The 15,646-nt window shown below is 47.6% G+C and overlaps 1 protein-coding gene across 1 annotated transcript in view; it reads left to right on the top strand.

Moving 5' to 3' along the window:
* Positions 1 to 15,646, top strand: part of TPK1 (thiamin pyrophosphokinase 1) — a 551,786-nt gene that overhangs the window by 456,172 nt on the left and 79,968 nt on the right. The gene's annotated exons all lie outside the window — the stretch shown is intronic.

Raw genomic sequence — 15,646 nt, 5'->3', positions numbered from 1 at the left:
CGATCCCCAAATCGGTACCTAAAAAGCCGGGGATTTTTTCACGCTCGGCACCAACGAGCATGCACAGGCGTCCCAGTGCGCATGCTCGCCGGCGCGAGGATCCCGCCAGTTCCTTTCTGACCGCTGCGCTGAGAGGATCTCCTTTCGTGTCCCCGGTCGGCGCAGGCACTCTATCCCAACCAGCAGCCTTTCTGCGATCTAGGAGTCGCCAAGAGGGCTGGTCTTAGACTGTCTGGCACCCTAGGCAAGGCTAACTTCTGGTGCACCCCCCCCCCGCATTGATGATGTCACCGAGTCACAGGGGGGGCACCCAATTAGGCGTCCCTAGAAGGCTGGCGCTCTAGGCAATCACCTAGTTTGCCTAGTGGCAGGGTCGGCCCGGTTGCCAACCTCCAGGTAGTTTATACGGAAAGAGACGGCTATACAGAAAAGTGATGTTGTCACAAAAGGAAAAACTGTATAAAAGTAACAACTGTTGATGCAAGTCTTGCCTTGCGACTCTATATTTTGAAACAAACAATTTGCGATCAATATTATTGAAAAAAAAAACCACGACACACTAGATGCCAGATTTTAACAACATTGGCAAAATTACAATAGAGGGTTGATGTTACAGCAGCAGCAGCAGCAGCGATGGATTGCCGAGGCAACTCTCCATTTCATTCGCCTTCTTCAGGCTGCAGTACACTAGGTGAAGCCTTGAATTCAGTAATGGAATGCCCAGTATTTCCTTCAGATTTATATTTAGACACTCCAGCTTTTACCGTTGTTGTATGGACAGTTGCAGGTGGAGCCTCAGAGATCAACAGTCTTCCATTTGAGGTCACCCTTTCTTAGATTTAAAATGTCTCTGTGCTGATATTGATAATAAATTGTTCGTGCGTTTCAAAATATAGAGCCGCAAGCCAAGACTTGTATCAACAGTTGTTACTTTTATACATTTCCCCCCCTTTTGTTACAACCTCCAGGTAGTGGCTGGAGATCTCCTGGTGACAGAGATCAGTTCATCTGGAGAAAAAATGGTCATTCTGAAAGGTGGACTTTATGGTAATATTTATGGTACATGTTCCCCGGAGAGCACTTTGGTCTGGATCCCAAAATCTACCTTCAATCCCCGGCCCTGAGGAAGCCAGGCTCATGACAGCTAGAACCAGAGCCTTCTCTGTAGTGGCCCCATGCTGGTAGAATGAGTTGCCGGAAGAAGTTAGGGCCCTGCAAGAGCTCATACAGTTCCGCAGGGCCTGTAAGACGGCACTCTTCCACCAGGCATTTGTAAACTAGACTGCTGGCCACTACAGTTTTGAGGCAACATATGGACCACCCCTTGCAATCTGCTTTGCAGCAGCAGCAGAGGGGACAGTCTAAGATCTGCTTTACGGAGAATCATTAATCTGGAATTTAAGATCATAGTACCGAACCGTCAATTATTCTATGTTTTTATACTGTTTTATGGTTGTTATGCCCCATCGTTATGTCTACTCATACATACGCATGCCCATGTAAGACGTCCTGAGCCCGCCTCGGCGGGGAGGGTGGGATATAAATGCAATTAAATAAATAAAAATGAATTAAATGTTATCCCCCATTGAAGTCCCTCCCCTTCCCAGACGCCACCATCCTCTGGCTCCACCCCTAAAATCTCCAGGTATTTCCTGACCTGGAGCTGGCAACCCTACCTATGACCAGCCCCAAGGAAGCAATGGGAGGGCTTAGGGATGCACCCTCAGTTCACAAATGCAGCAGACAAGCCTGACAGGACTGATCTTTGCACCCCCCCCCTTGAATGTGTCCTCCCCCAAACTCTCCCCAGTGCCCTTGACCCTTCAGCAGAAGAAAACAAAATCAATGTGAAAAGGGTTCCTTGAAGATAGAAAGCTTGAAAACCATCAGACTTAGCGAACGAGTGGAGTTTAGGGGCCTTGAAGTATTTTTCCCCCCCTCCTTCTCTGGGGCTCACGTTTATCTCAGAGGGCCTTTTTGTGGATGAAACATTACACCTAAGATCATTCTGTCCTTGCCGTTTGCTGCTTTTGACGCATCATTAAGCCAGCCCGGAGAGCCTCCCGTTTCAAACGGAAACCTGGCTATGAAAGTGGAGTCCACGAGAGCCCATTTTGTCTGAGCTGGATTCCTGCACGTTTGCTGTCCGTGTTCTTCCATCAAACCTCCCAACGTGGAATATTAGTGAAACGATCTCCCTTAGACACAAGCGGGGAGTGTTGCTGAAGCAGCGTTTGCAAGGACAGGGAGCTAAAAACCTTGCCAAGAAATCAGCACCCCAGGCAAGTCGCACACCCCTGCCACCGGCTTCCTGCCCGCTGTACTCCCTTCCTCCCCCCCACACCTGAGTGCAGCGGCGGAGGGCCCCAGTTGGCATGCTGGAGCACACCCACCTCCGCACCCCAATGCCACCGTCGGGACGGACTAGGCAGCTCCTCTCTTCCCACCAGCCTGCCTCCCTACCTCAGCAGCGGAAGCAGTGAGAAGAGGCTCCTCCGGCCATCGACGCAGGCCTAGGAGGACAGGAAGAGGCAGACGCGGTACTTCCTCCCCACCGCACTGCCCCTTGTCACCAGCTGATTTTATTTGCAATGGCGGCTTGGCCTCCCCTGAAGGCTGCTTGGGCCATCTGTGGCGAGAGGGAGGCGGCGCCCAGCACGCCTGTAGGCCAGGTGGCTAGGCAACCGCCTACCTGGCTTACTCAGATGCGCCATGCCTGCAGGAAATGCAGGCCTTTCTCCCCAGGTGTGACTTTACCAGCAGAGCATCTCTGCAGGCAAAGGCAATGGCCAACCGCCTCTGTTTCTCAGTTGCCTTGAAAGACCCTCACTGGGATCACCATGACTTGGCTGCAACTTGACGTCACTTTATCAAAATGTAATAGTTTGGTCATGCTTTGACTCCCATCCATATCCAGCTACCAGGGCTTTGTTTGTAGCAGGAACTTCTTTGCATATCAGGCCACACCCCCTGATGTAGGCAATCCTCCTGGAGCTTACAGTAGGCCCTGTACTAAGAGCCCTGTAAGCTCTGGGAGGATTGGCCACATCAGGGGTGTGTGGCCTAATATGCAAAGGAGCTCCTGCTACAAAAAAAAGCCCTGCCAGCTACCATGTATGAAGGACACATGCAAATACACATGCATGCACATCAAAAACTGTCTCCACAGTGCAAGTAGATGTATATAAAGTCTTCTGGCACCACAATGGTTGTATGAAATGTCTTGCTCACCTTGGTCTTGTATGAAATGGTTGTATGAAATGTCTTGCTATTTTATTATTTGAAATAATAAAATAGCAACTTAGAAGAAGAAGATATTGGATTTATATCCCGCCCTATACTCTGAATTTCAGAGTCTTAGAGCTGTCACAATCTCCTCCACCTTCCCTCCTCACAACAGACACCCTGTGAGGTGGGTGGGGCTGAGAGAGTTTTTTACAGCAGCTGCCCTTTCAAGGAGAACTCCTGCGAAAGCTATGGCTGACCCAAGGCTATTCCAGCAGGTGCAAGTGGAGGAGTGGGGAATCAAACCCGGTTCTCCCAGATAAGAGTCCATGCACTTAACCACTACACCAAATTTAGAGCAGGGGTGGCCAACAGTAGCTCTCCAGATGTTTTTTTGCCTACAACTCCCATCAGCCCCAGCCATCAGCCATGCTGGCTGGGGCTGATGGGAGTTGTAGGCAAAAAACATCTGGAGAGCTACCGTTGGCCACTCCTGATTTAGAGATTTTAAAAATCTACATTTAATAATTGCTTTGAGTTTTTAAAAATGTTTTTTACTGTCATATATGTGGAGAAAATCTATGCCAGCCTACTCAAAAGCAAGTCCCATTTTATTGTGTTGGGCTTACTCCTAGGAAAGTGTTTTTAGGATTGCAGCCACAATGGAAAGCCAGAGTGGTATAAGGACTCAAATACCAGATATGGACCAGAAAATCTGGGTTTGAGGCCGTATGGCACTCACTAGATTAAATGGCTGGAAGTAGGTCTGCTCAAACACATGTTCCCGTTTGGCTCACTGCCCCTTCATTAATGTAGAAGACAGCAGATTTATACCCAGCCCTTTTCTCTGAATCAAAGTCTCAGAGTGGCTCACAATCTCCTTTATCTCCTTCCCCCACAACAGACACCCTGTGAGGTGGGTGGTGGGGCTGAGAGAGCTCTCACAGCAGCTGCCCTTTCAAGGACAACCTCTACAAGAGCTATGGCTGATCCAAGGCCATTCCAACAGCTGCAAGCGGAGTAGTGGGGAATCAAACCCGGTTCTTCCAGATAAGAGTGCCCACACTTAACCTCTGCACCAAACTGTCTCTGTAATATACTCAGGCAACCAAGTTGTTGAAGGGCGGTTAGCTGTATACAACCCTGTTAATATGCATTCGCAGCAACACACTGCTTGCAGTCATCAGAAGCCAATTCCCAGCTGATGAGGGATCAGTTGGGAGCTGACTTTGGGTCTCCTGCTGGGGAAACTCTGCTCCATACCCAGCGGAGATGTTTTTCTCAAGAATCAGGAGCCAACTTCAAGCTGACCCTTTGGAAGTGGGGTTCTTCTGGTATCCCAGCCTCAGGGCCTTTTTTTTGTAGCAGGAACTCCTTTGCATATTAGGCCCCACACCCCTGATGTAGCCAGTCCTCCAAGAGCTTACAGTCAGCCCTGAAATAAGAGCCCTGTAAGCCAGGGGTGTCAAACTCATTTGTTAAGATCTTGACCTTGTCGGGCCAGGCCATGTGTGCCTTAAAATGTAATGGCAGGTAGGGGAGATATAAACTTTATAAAAGATACAGACAAACACACACACTCAGCCTAATCCACCTCACTGGCTTCTTGAGCCTCAGCTAACAGAAGGAAGAGAGGCTTGGCTCAGTAGCTCTGCTGCGTGATTGAGAGAGCCTGGTAAAGCTAGCTCTCCTTCTGCCACTTCCTCCCAAAGGGAGGAGCTTGGATCTGCGGCTCCTGTGCGATTGAGCAAGCCTGGCAAAACAAGTTGTGATACAGAAGGAAGCAAGAGAGGGAGAAAGAAGCAGACAACAATGAGTTGCTTGCAGGCCTGATAGAAGCCTTCCGGGGGCCTGATTTGGCCCTCGGGCTGCATATTTGACACCCCTGTGTAAGCTCTTGGAGGATTGGCTACATCAGGGTGTGTGGCCTAATATGCAAAGGAGTTCCTGCTTCAAAAAAAAGCCCTGCCCAGCCTAGAAACTTTGCAACCTCCCAGACATGCTGAGATGGAGTACATGGGAGGAGGAGGTGAACAGAAGCTTCTCTCCCTCCCCTCACCACCCCCGCTCCTCAAACTGTGGACTTTGACTGCAGAGAAAAGGAAAGGAACCAGTTTCTTTTTCCTCTCTCATTTGTAATGAGGAGTTCAGAAGAGTTGCTTCTGTCCCTATCCAACTTGGGGGGTGGAAGGGAAAAGAGCTCCTTCTCCCCTTTCCTTTTGCCATGGAGAGATGAAAGCTTCCGTGAGATTAAAGCCCCCTGGTCCTTACCATTCAAGATGTACAAAGTAACAGAAGAAAATATAGTAAACTATTCAAGTTTGACTCTTCTTCATGCTTGCAGGGGTGAAAAGCAGAGTCTCTTCACTAGCATCCTGCTCCCCTTGTCAACACCAGCAGCGTAAAAGGCAGAAAAAGGATCTTCCATCTAAATATGAAAATGTGGGTGTATTTCAGGTTCTGAATCTTTCTTTTCTGAACTGAGTTCCTTTTAGACACAACAGAGCAAATGACACTATAAATCTTAAATGAAAGCCATTCGTCTTCCCCTGCACCATTCGCTCATCAGCTTCAGCCTGTGAAATCGGTATGAAAGTGAATGAAAGCCAGCCCCGAGGAATCACTTAGAAGCATAAGATTTGAGAACTGTTCCGAGCATCCCTGTCTGTTGCGTTGCTTTATTATAGCAACATCCATGTAACAGTTTGCGGTGGAATGATACTGTATGGCTTTGCTGTTTCAGCGTAGCGCATCACTTGTAACGAATTGCATGATAATTTGGACATGCAGATTTATTTAAGTAGAATGAAAACCTCATGTAGGGAGAGATTATCACGCAGACAGATTTGTTCTGGGGGGGGGGAGCAAGACCTTGTGAGCTTTCAAAGCAGAGGGGGGATTCAAACCACTCAGATCCTAGTCCAGTAGTACTCTAAACACAGTTTAAACACAGTTAAAGGATGTTATTTTTAACTTAAAATACAAATATGCCTTAAACTCTTAAGATTTTTTTTTTAAGTCTTCGATTTAAATAATTTTTAACATAATTTAAATTTAAACAAGGTGGGGGAATAGTGGGATTCAGCAATGCGGTTTTTAAAATAAGACATGAAGAAAAAGCACAAGGATCACAGCAGAAACTGAAATTATAAACTCGAAATGTAAAAAGCTCTGAGCCTGGGAAAACATGAAATGGCTGGGCATTGCAAGCTCCTCCCCACACCCCCATCTAATCAAATTGTCAGTAGCTCTCCAAGTGTAATATCCCCCTTTAGCTGTGGGTTCCCAGGTTAGAGTACCCCCTAGGCACCATTTCATTCAGCAGTGACAAGCTGGCTCAAAGCAACAACCCTTTATTTGCAAGGAGCTTCAACTGGCCATAAATGCTGCCTTAGCTCCACTCCATTGAAATACATTGCAGCACAAAGTTGTGAGAAAAACGTGGAATGGATTTTCCATTAAGGTCTCTGGGTTCAGAGACCTTAAAGGAAAATCTGTTCCATGTTTTCCTTGCAGCTTTGCAAGCCCAGAAGCCAGCAAAGATAAAGCAAAAGGAGCTGAGAACCTCCTCGGTGAGGAGGAGGGTGAGGGGAGGAGGAGAGGAGAGAAAAGAGCCGTGGGCCTGATTGAAGCCCTTGGTAGGCTGGGTGTGGTCTGCAGGCCAGGAGTTTGGCAGCCCTGCTGTAACCACTGTACCACTCTGGCTGAGGAAGCTAAGTGGGTGAGTTAGGCTTCACATTTGGCAACTAAATTGATAGCAGTATTTGAGGGATCGGGAATAATTCCAGGTCAGGTCAGGTCAGCTGGGTGGCTTTAGACTGTAGAGTTGTTTTCCAGTGAGTCGATGTACGATTCACTTAACTTAGCACATTAAATGGTAGAATTCATCACCAGTGGATGTAGTAATGGCCACAACCACAAATGAATTGAAAAGGAGATTGGACAGATTCATGAGGGAAAGGTCAGGCTTCATGAGGGATAAATGCTGATTTGTGGATGTGAATGAGTCAGTGCCCATCCCCCCCACATCCACAGTTAGCAGCTCTGAAATTGGCTACCAGACGACTAAAGGATAACTCCACATCCAGAGATAGCAAACGTCTCAACACATGACAAGAGAGCCAGTTTGGTATAGCGGTTAAGTGCGTGGACTCTTATCTGGGAGAACCAGGTTTGATTCCCCATTCCCCCACTTGTAGCTGCTGGAATGGCCTTGGGTCAGTCACAGCTCCTACAGAACTGTCCTTGAAAGGGCAGCTGCTGCAAGAGCTCTCTCAGCCCCACCTACCTCACAGGGTGTCTGTTGCGGAGGAGGAAGGTAAAGGAGATTGTGAGCCACTCTGAGACTCTGATTCAGAGAAAAGGGCTGGGTTGTAAGCCGCTCTGAGATGCAGAGTGAAGGATGGGGTCTAAATCCAATATCTTATTCTTCTTCAAGAGGCCTTGCTCCCTCCCTAGGCCTTGTTTGTTGACCCTGCAGAACAACTGGTTGGCAGCTGTGTGAGACAGGATGCTGGACTAGATATACCACTGGTCCAATCCAGGGCACCTTTTCTTTTCTTGTGCTCACCTTCTGTCTCACCTGATTCGCTTCCAGCTTAAGGGCTCTGTTTGTGAGGCAATTTTCTAATCAACGGTGAGAAGGTTCATCAAAAGGGAGCCTCCTGATTTCGAAGCGGAACAGCTGGAGATCAGCCACGTAAGAGGAGTCGCTAAAGCTCCGATTCAAAAAAGAAAAAAGGAGGAAGGGGGTGGTTTCTTTCTTCCTTCCTTAAAACGAAAATCAGATATTCATCATACGGAAGCAGAGGTGCATTGTCAGAGGTTGTTACCGACACATTGTTGATCAAAGAAATCCCCCAGGTTTTGACTGTGCCCTTATTACCACATTGTACTTGCTAATCAAATGCTGATTTGTGGCTGTGAGTCAGTCAGTGCTCCTTCCTCCCCTCCCCCATTCAGAGCTGGCAGAGCTCTGAAATTGGCTGCCAATTACCTACAAATTAAAATCTCCTGTCTGCAAAGTCTTGCTCTATTTGTAATCATCAGCCTATTTCACAGTAATAATAAATTAAATTATCTGATGTTCCAGAAAACCAAGCCGGCGTCTTGAATTTGTATCCGTTTTTGCATCTGTTTTTTTTTTTAAGGGAGGGGCTTTGGGAGAGGGGGGTGGGCGTCCCGGCTTTCGAGATGGGGGTGAAATTTAGTGTCTCGGTATCGTTTCATTGCAATAGGTAACCCAAACATGATCGTTTATTGGCGGCAGTATAGATTTAGGACAGACAGTAATCTAGACCCAACTCATAATCAATTTAGGGAATGAACTGCTTCCAAATGTAGCAGCAGCCGATAGAGGAAGTGGTTTTTAAGAAGGATCGGACAAATTGATGATCAACAGCTATTAGGCATGACAATTAAATGAGACTTCCATATTCAGAAGCAGATTTTTATTCCAGGATACACTTCATTCCAGGACAAACTTTGTTAGAAGTTTATGCTGGAATAAAATTGCTTTCCAGTGCCATAAGCCGCCACCACCATCACCACCACCACCACCTTCTTCTTCTTTCTCTTCCTCTTTTTCATCTTCCTCTTCTTCTTTTGCAGCAACAGACTATTGTTGATCTTAAACAGCATCCCAGCTGTCTAAACCCATTGACTTCAGTGGATTTAGAAGTATGCAATGTTACTTAGGATTGCAGTATAAGACTAGGACAGATTTCGCACTCACCTTACGCCGCTCTCACGTTCATCTTCTCAGCACGGCTTCCTTCTGATTTCCCACTATCTGCCCCAAGGCTGCAGGAAGGATCAGTGTTTTCGCACAGCAAACAGAAACTGGTTTTTAGCGGTTTCTGTTTGCTGCACAAAAACGCCGATCCTTGCTGCAGCCCCGGGGCAGATAGTGGGAAATCAGAAGGAACCCGTGCAGAGAAGATGAACATGAGAGCGGCGTAAGGTGAGTGTGAAATCGATCTAGTACTCCTCTAAAATTATTGCTGTTGCAAGTAGTCACCACTTTACTCTACGTTACATAATATCACTCTCAGCACTTCTTGCATTTCATAACTTTTGACCCGACTGTTTGAAGTTTTTTTTCTCTCCATAACTGTGCGCTTGTGTGTATTATACGCATGTGTGCAAATTCCTCTTACATTTGATGAAGTGGGCTCTAGTGCACAAAGGCATATGCCAGCACAAAAGCATATTAGTCTTAAAGGTGCTCCAAAATTCCTATTCTTTTTTTGCTGCGCAGACTAACACAGCTCTTTCTCTGGGCTTCCCTATGAGTGTTCCAACATTTGGGTGACAGCAGGTGAAAACAAAACGCTGAACCAGATGAACTTTTGGCCTCACCCAGCCAGATAATCTCAGAGGCTCTACATCTATTTATTGGCTACATTCACTTGCTGCCTTTTTATCAGAGCACTGATGAGAGTGGTGGAAGAGAAAAAAGTTGAGTTAGCTTCAGAAGAACCACCACCATGGCAGCCATTTTGTTACGTTACGCACTACCGGATTCCCAAAGGGTTAACAGGTCAACGAAGCTGGTGAGCCTTGTACCAGACCATTTTTTTTTAAATTATACATTTGTAAAAAATTAATAGAATAATACTTAAATAGAATAATACTTATTTCCCTTTATCTGAAGATACTGGTGATCTGGTGTGTAATCCTAAATCTACTTTAGAGCGGTGGCCTCTCCAGTCTTAGGACCTACTGAGCTGCAGTCAGATGACAGGAAGCCAAGCAACACCAGAGTCATGTGACAGGAAGGGGGTAAAGTGACAATATTGCCAGTTTCAAGATCCCCATGGGCAGTAGTCCAAGAGAGCCACGGAGAAAATAAATCACAAACTGAACAGCAGGAGATGTACCATAGTGTAGTACAAGGGCAAGCGCCATGGAGGAATCTTCTCCACTGTTTTGTGATCTTGCTTCACCATCCCACAGCTTCAACTCGGCACGCGTGCAAAGAGAGGCAGGAGTTGTAGCACCCTTGTTCCCAGCATATGTGATCAGCCATGGTTCCTTCTAGTTAAGGTAAAGATAAAGGTGCAATCACCAAGTCGTTACTGACCCGTGGGGTGACATGGGATGGTTTGTTATTACCTTCCCCAGCCGTCTACACTTTATCCCCAAGTAAGCTGGGTACTCATTTGACTGACCTTGGAAGAATGGAAGGCTGAGTCAAAAGTTGAGCCGGCTACCTGAACCCAGCTTCTGCCAGGATCGAACTCGGGTCGTGAGCAGAGCTTGGACTGCAGTACTGCAGCTTTACCACTCTGCACCGCTCTCCTTCTCGTAGGCAGCAACAAAATGGCAACTCGGTATGGGATCCAGCCCAGCAGGTAGGGACTTGTGACCGTAGGTTGAAAGCCACTACTTTGGAGGAGCAATATTGACTTTTGTTCACTATCTGTCTGATTTAGCAACAGAATTCACAGGTTCTTTCTACATTTCAGTCTTCCTATCAATCTCTCTGCACCAGTCAGTCACCTGGAAAATCAAGCATCTCTCTGGTTCTCTCTGCTCTTTCCCGTGTGTTTCTCGCCGTTTACTTATTTCCATGGTTACATTGCACCTTCCAAGTTGGTGCCAAACCAAAACAAAAGAAACTCACTCGCGCGGGCTGCATTTCAGAAGTGCCATGCGCAGTCCCACTAACGGGCCTTCCTGCATATCTGGTGTTAACAACAGGCAATTAGTAATTAAATCCCCAGTAGTTGATGGCTTTCCAGTATTGTTTTGAGAGTCTAATATAGTGGATTGATCGGTGAGCCTGATCGAGTCTGTTTTACGACTCGCCATTAGATGCTGCCTGTTTTGCACGGACGTCGAGGCTGCCGAGGGAAGCCGAGCCATAGTTAGGCGCATACTGCCACCTACAGTCCTGCAGGCCGGAGCCCTCTCTCCGCCGCGGCTGCCGATTTCACTACAGTACAAATGACATCTGTGGTCACAGCGTGTGATGAACCTGCACAGTCGGAACATTTATCAGCTGCATAGTCATGGTCAATAAATGCTAAATTAGAATCTATAAAGTGTGTTTGTCATTGTAGCCGTACACACTATGGAACTCTTTCTATACTGTCAGGAAGCAGAATGGGAATCATTAATTGTTTCGGCGCGCCCCGGGGCCTGACCTTACAGCTGTAATGATGTGTTTAATTGTGAAAGTGTCCCCTTTACGGAGGGGGAAGGTCTGCGCGACGCGGCCTGCATTGCTTAGGGGCCTGCATGGCTTCTCAGCAGCCAGCGGCACAAGCAAAGAGTGCCGTTTCCCACGACGGCGCATGTTTCCATCCTGGAGGTGTTGGTGCTGGAGGGGGCGTAGAGCAGCAGTCTCCAGCCTTTTTGCCATCAGGGACCAGTTTTGTGGAAGACAATTTTCCCACAGACTGGAGGGGGTGGTGGTAGTGATGGTTTGGGGATGATACAATTGTGCCCTTTGTTTTGGTGTGGTGGTGAAGTGTGCGGACTCTTACCAGGGAGAACCGGGTTTGATTCCCCACTCCTCCACTTGAAGCTGCTGGAATGGCCTTGGGTCAGCCGTAGCTCTCGCAGGAGTTGTCCTTGAAAAGGCAGCCTCTGGAGAGAGCTCTCTCAGCCCCACCCACCACACAGGGTGTCTGTTGTGGGGGAGGAAGATAAAGGAGATTGTGAGCCACTCTGAGATTCAGAGTGGAGGGCAGGATATAAATTCAATGTATTATTATTATTACATTGTAAAATATAATGAAATAATTATATAACTCACGGCCCGGTTGCTAACAGGCCGCGGACTGGTACCAGTCCATGGACCGGGGTTGGGGACCCCTGGCGTAGAGGACAAATGCACCAGAGAACGCTGGCCTTCCATTTAGTATCCCACCTCTCACCCCTCCCAAAAAAAAAAAGAATTGCATGAAAATCTGAAAGAATTACCATCCAAGGACCCTGATACCAGAGCCATTAAACTCTCACTAGCTCTTATGTGCAGCCGCTTTGCTCTTCGCAGAGCTTTCTCCCGTCAGTCCAGCATGTTCTTTCTCAGCTGTGGCAGCTCTTCTCCCAGAGGAGGTCAGGAGGGCCCCCCCCCCCTTGACACAGCTCCAGAGATGCTACAAAGCCATTTTGGTGATCGCCACATCTCGATGGTAGAGCATTTGCTTGGCATGCAGAAAACCCCAGGTGTTCAGTCCCTGGCATCTCCAGTTTTTAAAAGGATCAGGTAATAGGTGATGTGAAGGACCTCTCCCCAAGTCCCTGGAGAGCTGTTGCCAGTCAGAGTAGACAGTGCTGATCTGGGTCAACAAATGGCCTGATTCAGCATAACCTGCAGGTCTCTTTTTGTAGCAGGAGCTCCTTTGCACATTAGGCCACACACCCCTGATGTAGCCAATCCTCCAAAGGCTTACAGGGCTCTTTGTACAGGGCCTCCAGGAGAATTGGCTTCATCAGGGGTGCGTGGCCTGCTATGCAAAGGAGCCCCTGCTACAAAAGAAAGGCCTGCTAGACGGCATAGGTGATTGAAGAGAGGGAAAGCAGCCTTGGCTTCTGTGCTTAGCAACAATTTGTAACTGCCAAAAAGGACTGGTGATATTCAGTGTTCATGTAAAGGTACAGCTTTGCATCTGCACAAAAAGTCAGTCCCATTCTGCCTTATTTATTTCAGTATTTTGATTATCGCGTTTCGATGGAAAACAAATTCCCAGGGTGCCATCGATAAATTAAAAATGCAATTAGAGGCGCCATCAATAACATGCTGTGCCGCATGATAAAGCGTAAGATCTAAAACCATCATAATGGCGGATGCCAAGGAAACCGAAGCTCCTAATCGGTCAAAGCATTCCCTCTGACAAGCAGCAGGAGGAAAGGAAATGCCTCCAGAGCTGGCCTCCACGACAGGCCAGTGAGATCTAGGAACGGAAGAGCCTCCGTCGTCTCAAGGAAGAGCCAATGAGATCTAGGGAAGGAAAAGTCTCCAAAGCCTGCCTTGAGCCAATCAAATCTAGAGAGATGTGTTGTTGTGTTTGGATCAGGGGAAACCCAAGTTCTAATGCCTAGTGGGCAGGTCCAGTTCTAGACTGTCTGGCACTCTAGATAAGGCTTACCTTCTGCCCAGGGGTCGCTTTGTGGAAAATTAGGTGGTGGAGCTCATCCAGGGATTGTTATGCAGCTGCACCTACTAGTCAGTGGACAAGGTGGGGGGGAGGAGGGGAAACCCTCAGAAAGGTTCAGGAGCTGTGCTCCTGTGACCACCATGACACCATCATTGACCACCAAGCAGTTGACTTGTTGGTGGTCAACCGTAGTTTGCACCCCAGATCTTAATTTCTTCTTCTTCTCTCAAGTCCGTCTGCCAGCTTCCCTGATTTCACTTACGTCGTTTGCATACTGGACAATGATACTGGCTGATTTACACTTTTCTAAGCTCATTTTCCTTCAGTGGATGCGGACGAGTATTCCTCAGTTTAGGGATCGCTCCGTTAGCGGTTCTAGCCAAGAATTCCACCCACGTTAAGAAAACTGGCCTCTCGCCTACAATATAGCGGGTTCGACGCACGGAAGAGACGAGGACGTCGCGATCACAGCTCCTTTATTAGATACAACATAGTATAGGGCTGCACTTAGAACTGAGAGCTGGGCCAACGGGGCCAACTATATATATAGCTTAGTTTTAGTTTTTTAGTTTATTTATGATTTATATCCCGCCCTTCCCACCAAGTGGCTCAGGGCGGCTCACAACATAAAATCCAACATAAAAATTAAGTTTAAGCATTTAACACAGTTAAAACATTTAAAACATTAAAACATTAGGAATAACAGAAGTCTAATAGAACCACACTTAGTTTCTTGTGCCGGTTAGTTATAAGCCAGCCGGAAGAGGGTTGTCTTACAGGCCCTGCGGAACTGAGCAAGGTCCCGCAGGGCCCTCTCCTCTTCCGGCAGCTGGTTCCACCAGGAAGGGGCCATAACAGAGAAGGCCCTGTCCCTGGTAGATTTTAAGCGGGCTTCCTTAATATACATTGAAGTTCTGGCGTAAGCGTGCCATTGGATCATTCAAACCAGCAGGGGGCCCATGATTGGAGCAGGGCAGCGAGGATTCGAATCCTACTGCCCCTTGTTCTGAGTCCCCAAGCTCAGGCCTAAAGACTCCAGTGAGCCAGGCAGGAACCACATTCCACAGTCACGACATTCGTTTCTGTACACAACATCACCAAAGAGGCAAAAGAGGGAAGCAGGGATGCAGCAGAAGGCCCGTGAGAGCAGGGTTGGCAGGGCTTTTTTTTGTAGCAGGAACTCCTTCGCATATTAGGCTACACCCCCCCGATGTAGCCAATCCTCCAAGAGCTTACAGGGCTCTTCTTACAGGGCCTACTGTAAGCTCTTGGAGGATTGGCTACATCGGGGGGGGGCGTAGCTTAATATGCAAAAGATTTCCTGCTACAAAAAAAAAGCCCTGAGGGTTGGCAACTTCCAAGTAGAGGATGGAGCTCTCCTGAAATTACAGCTGGTCTCCAGGGGGCCGTGAGCAGTTCATGCGATGCTTTGGAAGGTGGACTTCGGGGCATTACGCCCCTTCCCTCCCCAGGCTCCACCCCCAAAAGTGGTGGCAGCCTCTGCAGTGGCCTCATTCTTAGAACCGACGTGCTTTGGAGGCTTGCTTCCTGTTTGTTGGTTTCTCGGTAAGCACGTTAGCACAAGAATAGTTGCAAGTAGAGTTCATATACGATGGGGATTACGTTCTAGCAGACTGAAGGCTTATTGGAATTTCATATATATGTATATATATGTTTAAATATATGTGTGCTCAAGGTAACCTTTCTCTCTCTGCCTAGAAGTCTTCTGTCAGCCAACTAAAGCTTTAGAAAAGCATGCAGATGCAAGGAAAACATCTTTGTGCTTTAAAATATACTGCATCGCTGCAGTAGAAGGTCCCGCGTGTGTTTTGTTTGGTTTTGTTGCACTTTTATTGTTTCCTTGTAGAAGACACCTGCTTTAGGTGCTTCTTTGGGGCCCAGTCTTGTGTTAACACAAGATTCTGTCTGTCTGGGCTTTCCCCACTGCGTCATATGTGCCAAAGCAGCAACTACCAGTTTGCTCCTGAGAGTTTACTAGGAACACCTTCCAAGCTTCACAAGCAGTGGGCAATGCATTATGGGAGGAACCCAGGAGGAGGTGTGGTCCCTCCATCCTGTGCCACTGTTGCCCAGGTTGTAGAGGTGCTGGCCAATGGGGACAGCTCCCTGACCTGTGTAGAGGTATTAACTATAGGGACAGTCCTGGGGGAGCATGTTTGGGGTGATAAGATCCCTTGAGGCCACCCCACCCCCCAAATGCATGCTCTAGCAAAGGGCACCCAGCTTCTTGATGAGCTTTATGTTTGCAAGCAAGCAAGTGTGGCATTCACAAGCTACATTTTAATGTTATT

Source organism: Heteronotia binoei, chromosome 10 (assembly GCF_032191835.1).
Source record: "Heteronotia binoei isolate CCM8104 ecotype False Entrance Well chromosome 10, APGP_CSIRO_Hbin_v1, whole genome shotgun sequence".
NCBI lineage: Eukaryota > Metazoa > Chordata > Lepidosauria > Squamata > Gekkonidae > Heteronotia > Heteronotia binoei.
The sequence above is the reverse complement of the archived record's forward strand: the minus strand, read 5'-3'. Positions and strand labels throughout refer to the sequence as shown.